Below are 16,500 nucleotides of genomic sequence, written 5' to 3'. Positions count from 1 at the left end.
ATAGGCCTTTTGAGGGAATATTAATGAAAATAATAAAAAGGTTCTCCAAGGCAAAAAAAAAAAAAAAAAAAAAGACGAGTTATAATAATTTTTAGACAATTTTCGTTTTAGAGAGAGCATGCAAATGGGGGCAGGACATAGAGGGAGAGACAGAGAGAGAGAGAGAGAGAGAGAGAGAGAATCTTAAGCAGGCTCCATGCTCAGCCCAACATAGGGTTCCATCCCACCTCCCTGGGATCATGATCTGAGCCAAAATCAAGAGCCAGATGCCCAACCAACAGAGACACCCAGGCCCCCCAACAAATTGTTATTGTTTTTAATCAAGTTAAATGAGGTATAATTTACACATAAAACGTACAGCAAAATGTTTACATTCTGTGTACAGGTCAATGAATTTGACGCATACGTACATCCATGTAACCTACCACCCCAATCAAGATATAGAACATGTACGTTACCCCAAAATGTTTTCTTGTGCCCCTCCCTATCCCTACCACCTCTCTCAAGTAACCACTAACTTGCTTTTTTCACTAGACAAATTATTTTTTCTTAAGTTTATTTATTTTGACAGAGAGAGAGAGAGAGAGAGCATGTGTGCATGAGCAGAGAAGGGCAGAGAGAGAGAGAGAGGGAGAGAGAGAATCCCAAGCAGGCTCCCTGCTGTCAGTGTGGAGCCCGATATGGGGCTCGATCCCACGGACTGTGACATCATGACCTGAGCCAAAATCAAGAGTCAGACGCTTAACCGACTGAACCACCCAGGCGCCCCTAGACAAATTATTTTTAACTGCAGGGCTTCTCAGGATCTTTAATATGTCAAGAGAATTGTGCGACATGCTGTGACAGGGGGTTGAATCTCCAGACTTTTCTGATCATGGATCCTTTCGTTCTGGAACAGCTCACAGGATGAAGGGCTGTCACAACACACCTGAAAAATGCTTTCCTGCTCACCTGCTCAGCTCAGGCATTTCCTCCCTCGTTCAGTGCCCATCTCTATCTTTCAAAAATGTTCTCATGGTTGAGTGCCTCCAAGGAGTAGATGTTTCTCTCTGCTAGGTCTTGTATTCTTTGTTCCATATCTCCTGTAGCACGCACATGGCATAATGGTTAATATTATAGTAATATTATATTTGCATTATAGATACATGGTCATATAGTCTTTTTTGAGGGCAATGGGTGCTATTTGCTTTACTATTACATGATTACCAGGAAATGCTCAAGTGTTCATCAGGGAGTCAAAGAAGATATGCTCCAAGGTAACTCTCAAGCTGCCCTAGATTTGGAGCCTTCACTTGCTAAAACATTTTTAAACTCCGCTTCACTAACCCATCGCTATGTGAGTTTAATAGGCTATGGTGAATGACTCCCTCATCTTCTTACCCCACATCCAGCCCCAACACATTCCTGAGTACTGTGGATTTGACTTCTGAACGGTCTCTCCCATCCTTAGCTTCCTTTCTATGCCCTCTGCCACTGCCCTTGTCCAAGTTCTTATCATGTCGCACCTGCATTATTACAATGGCCTCCTGGCCATTTCCCATTTCCCATCCTCAGCCTTGTTCCTCCTCTCATCTATGTTCCATTGTAATGCCAGGATCCTGATCTTGTTCTTCTGCCTAAAAACCTGAACACAGTTGCCCATGGTTTATCAGATCACGTGGGAAGGGCTAGCGTGGCAAACATGGCCCTCCCCATGTGGGACCTTTGCCTCTTAGGCTTCATCTGCTGTTCTGCTTTTCCATGTCCCCTCCATTCCAGTGACTGTGGCTCTGCACAGCTTCATGGATACACTATGCCCTTTCAAGATGCCACGTTGTTCCTTCAACGTGGGATGCCCTTCCCCTCCTCCATCTGGCAAATGTCTCGTCATTGGAAGACCATTCCAAATATCACCCCAGGAAGACTTCTCATCTTCCCAAGGTGCAGTGAAAACTTCTGCTTCATTACCCGTCAGTGGTAACTGTATACACGTCTTTGGCAGAGCTCGTGTCTAATTGCATCACAATTATAATGTATTGGTTTAGATACTGTCTCCCTCACTATAATATGAATCGTGTGAAACACAAATGACCCCCTTTATCCTTGCATCCCCAGCTCTTAGCACAGTGCCTAGCAAAACATATCTGTGACTAATAACGGCTAACGCTTAATGAGCTTTTACTATGTGCCTGGGCACTGCACTAAGTATCTTTGTGGGTGAGCTTGATTATTTCACTTATTTCTCACACAGCCCTGTGAGGAACATTGTGTTAATGTTTCTGTTTTGCAGCAGAGAAAAATGAGCCTTGGCGTAGTTAGAAACTTTCTGGTGCAGCTATTTCTGTGTGTTTCATAAAACTGGTAACTGGTAGAACTTCTACTGGAACCTGGATTTATCCACTTGTTGTCCTTTTTTGTTTAAAAACTGTTTATTTATTTATTTTGAGAGACAGAGAGAAAGAGAGAGAGGGAGAGAGAGGGAGAGAGAGGGAGAGAGAGAGAAGGGGAGACAGAGACAGAGAGGGAGAGAATCCCAAGAAGGCTCTGCACTGTCAGTGCAGAGCCCAGGGCGGGGCTTGATCCCACCAACTGTGAGATCATGACGCCAGTCAAAATCAAGAGTCAAATGCTTAACCAACTGAGCCACCCAGATGCCCCTATCCATTTTTTTCTCCTAATATGAGCTATTAGTATTCCCTGAATGAATACATGAACAGTCATTTGAATATTTAAAATGTGTATCTTCAAGCAGCAGACCAGGACCATTTCCTTGGCTTGGTAAAGGGAGAGGAAGCCTCTGGGCAGAGGCGTTAACATGAGCAGAGCCTGAAGAGAAGGGGTGCAGACTCAGAGAAGTGAGAACACGTACCCCAGGATGCAGAGTAGTAAGTGACCGAGTCAGGATTTGAACTCATGTAGGTTTCCAGTATGGGGTCCCTGAAGCTTGGCTTCTGCTTCCAGCAGCCCCCATCTCCAGGGAAATTCCAACACTAAGCATTTCTGGTTGTAGGTTCAAGCAGTCAAGAGGGAGCCCCCTGTTCCCTGGGGAAGGCCGCTCCTATCTTCACTGCCAACCCCCCACTCTCTCCTCGTCTCCACTTGATGCTGAACGTGGCTGGAGAAAGACAGCTGCTGTGTCACCAGGAGGAATCAGTGCTACTTAACAAGCACCCGCTTCCCTGGTCTGTTCACTCTTCCAGCCGTTTCAAACGCTACCCTCTCTGCTATACCTCTAGTATTCTCTCTCTCTCTCAACTCATGAACTTGACTCCTATTACAAGGAGAAATCTTAAACCCTACAGGAAACCTCTGGGAGCTTTGCCACTTTATTTACCAGCTTACCCACATTGGGCACATGTGTTCTACCTTCCCTCATATTAGTGGTCAGACTCTATACTCCCCTACTGGACTGGCCTCTGTTGTGTCCTCTGTCTCATCCTCTTCCACTGATGAGAACATACATCATCAGCAATTCTTCCCTCTACCTCGATCAATCATCAATGGGTCACTCTCGTCCACATACACACATGCTGTAATTTCTGCTCCCTGGGGCTTTGCATGTGCCGTTCCCTTTCCTTGCCATGCTGTTCCAGGAAATATTTGCAAAGCTTGTCTCTGTTTCCTTTGGATCTTTGCACAAGCATCCTCTCCTGACCATGATGTTGAAGAGCGCAAAAACTGCAGAGCTACGATCTCCTTTACTTTTGGAAGTAAAAAGAAGCAAAAATGTGAAAACAAAGGAAAGATTTAATTTTTTTTAAAAAAGTGCAAAAATGTCACCCTCCCTATCCTGTTTTAATTTTTCTTCATAGTATTTACCACCACCTGACATGCTATAGACTATTCATTTGATCTTCCAGGGCAGGGTTTTTCTTTTTCTTTTTCTCTTTCTTTTCCATTGCTGTATCTCAGCATCTAGAACAATGTCTGGCATACAACAGACCCTAATGAATGTTTGTGTAGAAAGACGGCTTCAGTGACTTCCCTTCTCTGACATCCCTGCTGGTTGGTAGCAATGGTGTGATTTTTCCTTACAAAGAGGGACAGCTATTCAGAAGGATATTACCACCCACCGCTTTCACTCAGAAGTTCTTAGAGCAGAGCTTCTTAAACTTTGATGTGCATTTGAATTGCCTGGGAATCTTGTTAAAATTCAGCTTCGGATCCAGCAGGTCTGGGGGACCTGAGACTCTGAATTTCTAACCAGCAGCCAGGTAGGTCATGTAGATGCTGGCGATCCAGACCACACATTGAGTGGCAAGGCTGCTCTGCTCATCTTAAGCATGGTTCTGTTTTCTTTTTTTTAAGAAATGGAGTGAGTATACATATTTGCATAGCATATTTACATATTTACAGTGTAAACATGACCCTGAGTTCAAGCAGTTCTGGGGTCAGTGCAGCCATAGCTGCAGGACACTACATTTGTGCCCAGTTTCATCCATCATTATACATGCCACGGGAGGAACTGTTTGTAGTCTGTTGAATGATGACTGTCCGTTGTTCTGGGCAGATTTAGTTTTGTTTGGTTTTGGGGTGTGTGTGTATGTGTGTGTGTGTGCGCGCAAGAATATTATTATTGATGCTAATAAGTTTCCTGGCAATTGTCTGTTGCAATTTGACATGTTTTGGCATGAAATCAGTACAAAGACAAGTCCTGTCTTTCTGCTCAGGTTATTATTACATCACTCTCCTTCTGTCCAGAGAACAATGTGGAGTGCTTCCTATGATAATCACCAGCATCAATTAGTTTTAAAATCATGGTCAGGGACTCCCCACGCGGAGTGTACAGTTTGTGTGTGCCACAAAGGGACCCGGCTGGGGAAGGGCAAGTGGAGACTGAAAACCAGTCAGCACCCCTTTGCCAGGTCAGGTGCTCTGGCTGGAGTTGCAATGCCTTTTTCACCGAGAGGGGGCGCCTTTTTGCAACTTGAATGAAACTACCTAATGTTTGCTAACTGGTCCTAAAGCTAGAGCTACAAAGGCAAATAGAGGGCGCTAAGCACAGCACTCTGGTTTTAGGCAAGTGGAGGTACAGGGGGCCACAGTACTTGTCCGGGTTCTTATTGGCATCAGCATGTAACATTTATTGAGGTCTTATGATGCACAAGGCGCTGAACCAATTGTTGTACATACATTGTCTCATTTGTCCCCTACAATGACAACCCCCCCAAATTAAGTATTATTATTATTTATGTCATCCTTGCTTATAGAGATGTAAAACTTGGAGAGGTTAAGTGACTTGCCTAGGGTCACGAAGCTATGTTAAGTGTATTTTTACAAAATGTGCATCATGATTCTCAGGTGAGTATTAAATGATCACATGTCAAAGATTTTTAGTCTTTAATTTGTGTGAGAACCAGTAGGATATTAAAGCTTACCCAAAGAGCATTAGAGAATTTAGGTATATGCAGATGATTTAACAAAGAAATACAAGGAAAGCCTGGTAGCCTAGATAATGCCTCCCCACCCTCCAAAGATGTCCACATCCCGATGCTAGAACTTGTGAATACGTCCCCTTAAAGGTAAAAAGGACTTCGCAGATGTAATTAAGTTGTAGATTTTGAGATGGGGAGATTATTCTGGATTATCTGGTAATGCAGTGTCATCACAAGCATCCTTATACAAGGGAGGCAGGAGTGTCTGAGTGAGAGACAGAAGAGTGAAAGCAGAGGCTGGAGTGATGCGCTTTGAGGATGGAGGAAGGGGCCACAAGCTGCAGAATGTAGGTGACCCTGGAGGCTGGAAAAGCAAGGAAACACATCCTCTTGTAGAGCCCCCAGAAGAAACCAACCCTGCTGGCACTTGATTTTAGCCCATGAACCTGATTTTGGACTTCTGACTTCTAGAACTAAGATAAGTGTATGTTGTTTTAAGCCCTAAGATGTGGTAAATTATCATAGCAGCAGCAGGAAATCAATACAGAAATATTACTGGATTAGATGGAAAGCTGGTTAATGTCCAACAGGGCCATAAACCATAACCCTTGGAACCAATTCTACCACCAGAGTTAAATTATTTGCATCTTAACTGGACCAAAATTTAAAAGTTAACCTCTGCCCCTACAGAGACGAAAATTGCCTACTCAGTAGAAAGTCAAGTCCAAAAACTGCACCAAAAGAACACCCAGGAACCTCTTCTGCATATTCCCAAGTTTAGGATGTTGTTCTAGAGAGCTACAAAGTGGAGCAGCTAGGATTTGAACCAGGTTCTTCCAAGTGCAGAGCTTATGCTCTTAACTATTAATGGACATACCTTCTCACTAGCATTAGTTGGTAGAGTAGCAAGGCAGTCTGAGACAAAGAAAACTGTGCACAGAAACTGAGAACACAGCTCAAAGATTGCCAAGGTGAATTTACCAACTCATTCATGGTGCTGCCTGAACCAAGGATTCATTCCCTTCCTTGTGCCGGTGGTGGGAATTCCTGCTCTAGGGCTGTCTAGCTGGCTCAGTCTGTAGAGCATGCAATTCTTGACCTCAGGGTTGTGAGTTTAAGCTCCATATTGCACGTAGAGATTTGATTAAAAACAAAATCTTAAATAAATTCCTGCTCTAGCTCCCTGAGAACTTAGCATCAATGGTTTAGATAGGTTCCCGGTTGGCATAACTTGAGAGATGCAGTGTAAAGCTTGAATCCGCAACCCCCACCCCCCCACCTTGCTCAGGAGAAAAGGTCCCTGAAAGTCCCTTCTTTAAAAATATATTATGTGGTTAGGCATCATGGCACCTTGCCTAGTAAATGCTTGATAAAAGCTTGACTTGCATGTGGTTTGGGGGAAGGGAGAGGTGAAAACTTTGGGGTTGGGGAAGAGCTAGCAGGAGCAAATGAGTTCTTGGCACTGGCATGGTACTTCTAAGAGATGGTGCAGTGAAGGTCCTAACTGAGGTTAGGAACTTTCATAGGGAAGTTGGACCTGTGGTAGGACAGGTGAAGTGTGGCCAGTGTCTTGAAAGAGGGCTGGAAAATGTAAGTTTACCTTTTAAGGCAATTATTCTAGACACTGATTGAGTCTTAGAACAAACTGGGGGGAATTAAGAAATACTAGTTCACTGACCCTACATGAGTTTTCTAGGGTTGCCATGACAAAGTAGCACAAGGTAGGTAAGCAAAAACTTACTTTCTCATAGTTTTGAAGGCTAGAAGTTCAAGATCAGTTGTTTTTTTTTAATTTTTAAAGTTTACTTATTTTGAGAGAGAGAGAGAGAGAGAGAGCATGCACGAGCAGGGGAGGGAAAGAGAGAGAGGGGGAGAGAGAGAATCCCAAGCAGGTTCCATGCTCAGCACAATGTGGGGCTCATACTAGATACTTTCTTGAGGTTTCTTTCAGTTCTAAGATTTCTTATTCTGGAGGAAGTTGTAAGGTTAGTTTACAGTGGTGCTGAGTGTTGGAGGAGACAGGAGGAGAGTCACTTGGTGCTAATGGCCACCACTGCAGCCATCCCAGCCCCCACCCCCCCCATTATCACCATTAGCAGCATCACCAACACCACTGGGTCTGCCACCATGTTAAATGTTTATTTATTTTGAGAGAGAGGAAGAGCCTGCACACGAGTGGGGAAGGGGCAGACAAAGAAGGACAGAGAGAATCCCAAGCAGGCTCCATGCTGTTTGCACAAAGCCTGCTGCAAGGCTCAACCCCACAAACCGTGAGATCATGACCTGAGCCGAAACCAAGAGTTGTAGTCTTCACCGGCTGAGCCACCCACGTGCCCCTTCACCACCATTATTACAAGCATCATCACCATCGCCAGTGCTGTCTCTATGCCTGCTGCCATCACCCCTCTGCCACAGGCATCAGCACATCGTCATGGAAAGCACCTCCGTCAAACTCCCATCCCACGTGCCTGTGCTCCATATTTCACCTTCCAAGGGACTGAAATGCTCCAGTTTAAGGCCGGGGCATGACCCTTCTTTTAATTTTTTCATTTAGGACTCGGCAGTAAACAGTGACATAACATAAACCTAACTAAACACGGATTAAGCAAAACAGAAACTTACTGGCTCATGGAAGTGAGAAGACCAAGGGCAGCTCTGGCTTCAGGCATGGCAAGATTCAGGGCTCCCAGATGTAATCACGTGTCTCTGCCTGCCGCATGCTTTGTGCTCTGTTGGCTCAGTCTCAGGCTCCCTGAGGGGGTAAGATGGCAGGTCTAGCCTCTCGTGTCCTCTCAGATTTCTGGTACAATAAGAAAGAAAGGCATAGCATTCAATAATTCAAAAAATACTTATTGAGGGCCACTACATGTCAAGGGCTCCTCTACGTGCTGGGGATGTAGAGAGAAAGAGGTAGGAGAGCTTTGGGTCATCCTGGGGCTTTCACACGAGAGCCCTTGGGGGCTCTGATTGGACTGTCTTTGGACACGTGCTGTCTGTGGACCAATCACTGTAGCCAGGAGTATGTGATACGCTAATTGGCTTGGGCTGGGTCACGTGCCCCACTTACCAAATGCCAGTTACTTTTTGAGTGTCGGGCACTCAGTCATAGTGATATTTGTGGTGTGCTCCCAGGGCATAACCCAGGGACTTGCATAATAATAAGCAAATGAGAAATGACATGAAACCAGTGAACAACTGAGTAAGCAAAAGAGAGAAAGCGTGATAGGCAAATGTATAAAAACACATTAAAAGCGGACAGATCTGAACAAGTCAAACCATACAATGATGGCCATCAGTTGCCAGAGAACAGATATAGTATTCACTGTAGATTATTTGCCAAAAATACTTGCGCTGTGTTTTTCTTATCAGGATAAGAAAATCCTGCTCAGTATTCTGGGCAGCATTAGAAACAAAAGGAAACTTACTTGTGGTTACTTTCAGAGTTGCCCTTGGGGCCAATAAAACCCAGGGGTCACTCTGGGTCTAGCACTTTGAGGAGCTCGTGAAAGAAGAATTGGAGACAGCTCACAGCTGGCAGCTAAAATATGTTGATGTCATTATGTAAATGTCTGCTACCTTCACTTTTCCTCTTTCACTGTCTCTGCCTGCTATGGGCGCCTGGGAAACGTTTCTCCCCAGTGCCTGGTGTTCTCGGGCAAAGCTTTCAATCCCTTTGATAGAGGCTGCCCTCTGTGTTCCTTTTATGCATATTTCAATTGGTAAAAAAAAAAAAAAGTACAAGTGAAGAAAAAAGTCTAGAAAAATTTACACCTGTAAAACTTAGCATGTAAAAGAGCCTTTCACCGGTCCTGGATTCTAAAAGTTTGGTTCCATCTATCTTGTACAACACCTAGATGGGTCAGCACTTGAAGGAATGTGTGTGATTTTAGTCATTCCGCCACTCAAGGAAGGACATGTAGAGGACACATCAGAAGAGGCAAACTAAATTATTAAGAGGAATCTACATCTGAGCAAGAGCTCAAAAGGTATGGATTCAAGTATGGAAAGACCAAAGCTTTGAAGAAATAAGCAAATGTTATGAATTCACGAAAGACATAGAAAGTATGTCTGTAAGTAAACTTGTTGACCAAATTTCAGTGGACCCAAATAAGAGGGGCACCCATGAAGTTTCAAAGGGCTAAAAGAATTACAAATATTGAGTGTGAGTGTTTTAAACAATGGAGATAAACACATGAAATTCAGTGACTTTAGAAGGAACAGTGTTTGAAAAGATAAAGTCCTTAAGAATTTGCGTAAATTCACGGACGACAGACCAAGAGTGAATCTCCCGACCCCGGAGGACGGTCTAGATGAAGCCCTGCCAACAAAGGACAATCGCCTCCACACTCAATGCTTCTGTCAGAGATGGAGCGTAAGACAAGTGCTCAGAAGGATCACGGGCAGGCTCGGGACAGCTCCCAGCAATGCTTTGAGAATAAACAAGGAGATCTGCTGATTATTTGAGGGTTTGGGTTTTTTGTTTTGTTTTTGTTTTTAACATTTATTCATTTTTGAGACAGAGAGAGACAGAGCATGAACGGGGGAGGGGCAGAGAGAGAGGGAGACACAGAATCGGAAGCAGGCTCCAGGCTTTGGGCCATCAGCCCAGAGCCTGACGTGGGGCTCGAACTCAGGGACCGCAAGATCGTGACCTGAGCCGAAGTCGGACGCTCAACCGACTGAGCCACCCAGGCGCCCCGTTTTTTTTTTGTTTTGACACGGAGGGTTATCATTAGAGTTAACACCATGAATAAATGATTAAGCAAATGATAAATGAAAATGACGAATAGAGGGCTTTTTGTAACTTTTAATTTTGAAATAACTATAGACTCATAGGAAGTTGCGAAAAATAGCGCAGTCACATATGTCCTTCACCCAGCTTCCCCTAATGGTGATAACAAGCTGTAGTATGATATCAAAGCCAGGACATTGACATTAGTATATTACCGTTAACTAGACTACAGACCTCATTTTGCTTTTATAATTTTTTTGATTTTATATGTAGTTTATTATGAAGATGACATTGCCACAAATGTATTTTATAAATTATAATGAGTATGTCAAAGTCTGCTATAAATTTTTTATTCCTCACCACCAAAGAACAAAAACCCTATGAGCTGTGGCTAAGAAAGTAATCACTGTTATAATCCATTCTGGATTCTTATTCCTCCAAATTTTATTAACCCTCCTCGATACGCTTTACACCCCTCGCGTACTAAAACATATGGAACGCTTCACGAATTTGCGTGTCATCCTTGCACAGGGGCCATGCTAATCTTCTCTGTATCGTTCCAATTTTAGTATATGTGCGGCCGAAGCGAGCACATTTTATAATTTTTTTTAAACTAGGCTTCATGCCCAGGGTGGAGCCCACCATGGGGCTTGAACTCACAACACTGAGATCAAGACCTAGGCTGAGATCAAGAGTCAGACACTTAACCGACCTAGCCACCCAGGTGCCCTTGTTTTTATCATTTTTGAAGACTGCATTCATTTGTGTGTGTCCGTGTCTATGTAATTGTATTTCGTGAATAGATTCATATAACTACCATCACAATCAAGACACAGAGCCGCTTTGTCACCATGGGAGAACTCCTTCATGCTACCTCTTGTATTCCCACTTTCCTATCCTTTCCCTCCCCTGGCAACCATCAATCTACTCTCCATTTCCATGTGGGGTTTTGGGGTCATTTTTTTTATAATGTTACAGAAGTAGAGTCATACTTCAAAAGGTATGCAACTTTTACAGACTGACTTATTTCATTAAGCATAATGCCCTCGAGGATCACTTAGGTTGTTGCACATTCCAATACTTCATTTTTCTTGTTGAGCCGTATTCCCTCCTTATGCATATCTCAGAGTTTGCTCTACCACTCACCCAGAAAAGAACATTGCAATTGTTTTCAGTATTTTGCTAGTTTAAATAAAGCTGCTATGAACATTTGTGTACATGTTTCTGCATGAATATAAGTTTTCGTTTCTCTGGGATACATGCCCAAGGAGTGTGATTACTGGGTTATATGGTAAGCGCATGTTTGGTTTTATAAGAAACTGCCAAACTGTTTCCCATAGTGCTTGTACCATTTTACGTTGCCATTAGCGATACCCCAGAGATCCAGTTTTTCTGGGTTCTCACCAGCTTTTGATACTATCACTATTTTTTTTTATTTTAGCTATTTGAATAGGTGTGTAGGGATATATAATTGTGGTTTTAATTTGCGTTTTCTTAATGGCTACTGATGTTCAATAGCTTTTCTTGTGCTTACTTGCCATCTGTAACTCCTCTCTTTTGAAATATTTGTTCATGTGTTTGGGCCATTTTCTTATTTGATTCTTTGCTTTTATAGTGTTGAGTTTTGAGAGGCCTTTATATAGTTTTCATACAAGGCATTCATCAGATATGTGACTTGCAAATATTTTCTCCTACGCTGTAGTTTATTTGTTCATCCTCTAAACAGGGTCCTTCGCAGCACAAAACGAGTGGAGGTTTTAAATTCCCATTTAGAAAAGCCTGGCCTCTACTCGAGAGTGCTGGACACGGTCACTCCATTGGTTGCTGCTCCTGAGGGCAGATCATGGGTCTCATTCCCATTTAGGTGTGCTCATTCAGCTTTAAAATGGCTGACCCTCCACCCCCCATGCCCCCGCCCCCCAGGGGTTAACTCTATTCAGTGGCCACAAATCAGTGTTTTTCAGAACATCGCAAAAAGATGAGCTGTGAAAGAGTGGTCCACCACTGAGAGAACGGTTCAAAGGGCATGTCCTCACTGATCCAGGAAGTGAGTCTGGAGAATCATCCCTTCTTAGAAAACTGGAAAATGCACCATCACCAGAATGGAGTGATGAAAGCCAGCATTCCTAATGTCAGGAGGGTTCTCAGGCCATTTCACCACAACATCAAGTAACAAACAGACTTGAATTCATTCAGTGGATTTAGCCAAAGAAGAGGGCCAAAATACACACGGAATTCAAAACCCGAAATAATCTCCAGTTTGAGTCATCCAATGCACTTGTCTACATTGATTGCATTCACCAGATAAAAGCCAGCTCTACTCCATGAGGCAAACGCAGCCTCAGCTCAGGTGAAGGGTTGCTGCCACGGGGACTACAAGTGTAGAGATTTTCTGACACACTGCTGGCATGAAAGGAACGGATTACAACTCCATCTTATGTAAATTTCCACTGGGGAAAAAAAGATTAAAAGGAAAATAATCATGCTTTAGTCATTTTCATTTAGGGTAATAAGATCCTTTAATTCCTTCTTGGAAAAAGAGGCAACAGCTGTCCTGTCATAAATGGTAGGACACTTTACTTGACATTTTGCAGGAAACCAATCTTTAGCTGAAATTTTGACCTAACGTTTGCACCAAGTTATGTTTTTAAGAGAAAGATAGATTTTCTTTAAATATATGACATAAGCCAATTGGCCCCAGAACGAAGAATTAAGTACACATTGTACCAGCCTCGGTGTCTGAAGCAGACAAAGAAATCTTATTCTTCCTGCTTCTCCTGTCCAGGCTGAGCTGTTTGGAAGGAGGGTGAGCTATTAGGTAAATACTGTTTCACAGCGTTGGATGTTTGCTTTTGTGACATTCGTTGTCTTTCCGTTTTGGCTGCAGCCCCCAACTTTGATGTGACAGTGCACCACACCCGGCCCTCAGCCCCTGTGGTCACTTGAGTGAATGACTGCATCTCCTGCGCACAGCTCTTGGATATAGGTGCCATCATTATTGTTACTGCCACTTGCAAATGGGTGGGCTTCTCCTCAGGCAGGGTAACTTGCTCAAGGTGTCAAAGCTGCTAAGTGGGAATACCAGGATTGGAACTCTGAAGTTCATATTCTCCGCTCACTCTTGGCCCCTGTTAAGCTGAATGTCCATCTTTAATCTCCACCTGTAGCCCAGAATAATAGCTACTCATTATTGTTTTTCTCAGGGGCACAGAAGTCTGGACTGTTTTTTAGGTGAGTCCCCTGGAGAAGTTTATCTTATTTTGGGAATACTACTGGCAGCTGAGGATGGGGGAAATTTTATTTTTCCCTGACCTCCTCTGGGTTCTACAAGGAAGAGAAAAAAGTTTGTGAAGGGATAATACAGAAATTATCTCTCTCTTTGCTCAGCTAACGGGTAAGTGATTTGCCAGCTATGAGGTTTAGGGGACTAACCTCTCAACTTCCAGAGATGGGGCCCAGTGCCCAGGAACACCTGCCTGAGGGCCCAGAAGGAGCTGGGAGTCAAGTGCACAGCTCAGATTCCCTAGGAGAGCCCAAACTCATGTATCAGGGGCATCTAATACCCATGATTTTGTTTGTCAGTTTTGTTCACTGCTGGATCACTGGAACCTAGACTGGTGCCTGGCCAGGTAGTGGCTTCATAACATTTGTTGAATGAATAAATGAATGCAGGAAAGAATAAATATATCAGATGCTGGACAAACTTCCTATTTCTTTAGCCTCCGTGAAAATGAAGGAGATAGGGAGTCCTGCCAGCATCTGATACATTTAAAGACTTTCCTGGGAATTTTAGAATTATGGAGAAAGCAAGTTCTTTTTGGAGACAGTTGGCTTTAAGTATCACATTAGTCTGGAGTTGTGAGAGACTACCTTCTCTAGGAGGAGAGCCTGCTTGAGAATAAAGTCAGAACATGGAAAAGCAGAGTGGAGAGACGTGTTGTTATCATGGTACCCCTGGATCTAGCCATATCTGAGGCTTAAATTAATCCTGACTCTAAAGTTGTATGAGCTGGTAATTTCATGTCTGTGTGGATTCCCTGTACGAATGCCTATTAAATTTGATTTTTTCCTTTTCTTTCTTCTTTTTTTTTTTTTAATCTAAGTAAGCTCCACACCCAGTGTGGGGTTTGAACTCATAACTCTAAGATCAAGAGTTGCATGCTTTACTGACTGAACCAGTCAAACCCTGATTTCTGCCTGTTAATCTGTATCATGTCAACCTGATTCTAAGTCTAGCTAGAAGGACCATAGGACAGAGGAAGTTCTGCCTCCCAGACAGTCGGTGGAGTTGGCAGGATGATGTTAACTTGCTGGACACCACTTACCCTGGACTCTGCTGGAGCTGAGAGATCCTTGGGACATCTGACAAGTAGCTGGCAGAAGGTGAGATTTCGTACCATATCACCATGTTAGCTTTCAAGAATCTCCATCTGCAGAATCCAAAGGAGCAAGAATGGTGAGAGTCCTTTTCTCTCTTTCAAAATTTAGGTTAGCAATAGAAAATATTTGTGGAACTAGTTCCTTGGGCCTAGTGACTCTTTGGCTAAATTTGGTAGAGTACTTTTTGGTTACTGATCCATTTCCTCCCAGATATGGTCTTTGTATTTATTTTTTTGTCTGTGTCATGTGATGTGCACATGAGGTAAAGGTTACTGCAAAGGGCCATCCTGGAAGCCAAAGCTGCAAAATTGGTGGGCACAGGTCAAGCACTTAAAAGCTGTTAGAGTGCTCACCACTTCAAGAAGACTCCCGTCATAGGATAAATTGGTCGTGGAATGGATTAGGTTGACACTAGGTCACCTACCAACCTCAAGAAAACTTCTGTGGGGGCACATGACTGGCTCATTCACTAGAGCATGCAACTCTTGATCTTAGGGTCATGAATTTGAGCCCCATGTTGGGGGTTAGAATGTGTTTAAAATTAAAAAAAATATTTAAAACTTATTTTAAAAATCCCAAAATATCATTAAAAAAAAAAGAAAAATAAGAAAACTTCCATGCATCAAGGTACGCTGTAAAACATCACACAGTCTCCAACCCCCTGGCACATCCCTTTTAGGTAGTAGCATGGTTCCAAGAGACTCAGGCTTGACCAAGACTGTTGATATGCATATATTTTCCTTTTGTCTCATTCTATATCCTCAGAGCTTGGCTTTGTGACCAATGAGAATATTCTCTTCGTTTTCCACCATTGTAGGGTGTACTTACTGTGGTGCACTTTGGTGGCCAAACAGACTAGGGAACCAACTCTGACTCTCTCTCTCTCTCTCTCTTTCTGTCCAACTGTGCCAGCTCTCAGGGGTGTTTGTCATGAGAGGTTCCAGCCCATAGGAACCTTTGTTGTCTAAACTTTTGTTGCTTGTTAGTGCTGGAAAGTCCCATTCCAGTATTGCCTACCTGGTGTTACAGGTTAGCAAGTCTGTGACCGGAGGCATCTCACAATTTTGTGAGACCTGAGACACCATTTTCACCACATCGTTCTTACCATCTGTGCAATGAAGATATTTGCTCTCTTAGGCTAATTTTGGGAATGAACTTTTGGATTGTGGAACTGTATCACCTATGCCCTCTTCGGATGCATCTTGCATCTTTGGTAAACGCTTTAAGCCTTATTAGTTTGAGTTGCTGTTAGATCCTACTTGCCAATGGCCAGATGATGGATCCTTTAAATTGGCTATATTTAAAAGAAAATATTCTTTCTAGAAAGCTTTCAGTTTTCTTAGTAGTATAATGGCTAGCGTTGGGGACTCCCTTGACGAGATAAAATGACAGAAATTAGGCTTAAGACTCAGAAATAAATGTCCATATCCAATGTAAATTTCCCTTAAAATCTGGCCTCATTTGTCTACAGGGCCTCATCTGCCCTATGAGATTTACAGGGAGCACTCAGCCCTAATCTCTAGGTTCAAAGTGTACAGGTTGCTCATGTAAATGCTGAAAGCCAGGAAATAAATTTAACAAAAGTATCTGAGACTGGCTCCTACCTTCCAGGGATTGAGAATCGGGCTCTGCCAGCTTTGGGCGTTCATATGCGATGCCCTTTGCAGGTGCATCCTAGACACCCTTCCACCCCCCGGTGCCAAGGAATTTGTGTCTCCTGGAGAGTGGCGATATCTTTTTAAATTATAAGCCCTTTTACTTCCACTTTTAAAATGTCCTACAAAATGCAGAGAGAAATTTGAAAGGGTAATGACTTATTCACTACTTTCCCTTCAGAGGAAAAGGGGACCAACATTTCTCCTCGTCCCTCCTACAAATGATCTGTGAAAAGACCAGTGTTACGGACTAATAGAAGCCAAGGTTGAATTAGAAAGCTCTTACTGAAATGCTTTATACAGACAAAAACCTTTTGATTCCAATTTTAGTTAAAAATCTCTCTAATATAGGGAAGCAGGTTTTGTTAAAAAGACAGGC

General features: G+C 43.2%; 1 long non-coding RNA gene and 1 other non-coding gene across 2 annotated transcripts; both read right to left on the bottom strand.

The window, feature by feature from the left end:
- Positions 1-792: 792 nt before the first annotated feature.
- On the bottom strand, positions 793-8,329 carry LOC122211124. The gene is made up of 2 exons (XR_006198513.1): positions 7,977-8,329; positions 793-1,082 (listed from the first exon to the last, which is right to left on the bottom strand). It is a non-coding gene; the product is annotated as an uncharacterized LOC122211124 (long non-coding RNA).
- A 2,243-nt stretch (positions 8,330-10,572) lies between these two features.
- LOC122211335 lies at positions 10,573-10,679 on the bottom strand. The gene has a single exon (XR_006198635.1). It is a non-coding gene; the product is annotated as a U6 spliceosomal RNA (small nuclear RNA).
- Between the last annotated feature and the right edge of the window lie 5,821 nt (positions 10,680-16,500).

This window comes from Panthera leo, chromosome F2 (assembly GCF_018350215.1).
Source record: "Panthera leo isolate Ple1 chromosome F2, P.leo_Ple1_pat1.1, whole genome shotgun sequence".
Taxonomy (NCBI): Eukaryota; Metazoa; Chordata; class Mammalia; order Carnivora; family Felidae; genus Panthera; species Panthera leo.
The sequence above is the reverse complement of the archived record's forward strand: the minus strand, read 5'-3'. Positions and strand labels throughout refer to the sequence as shown.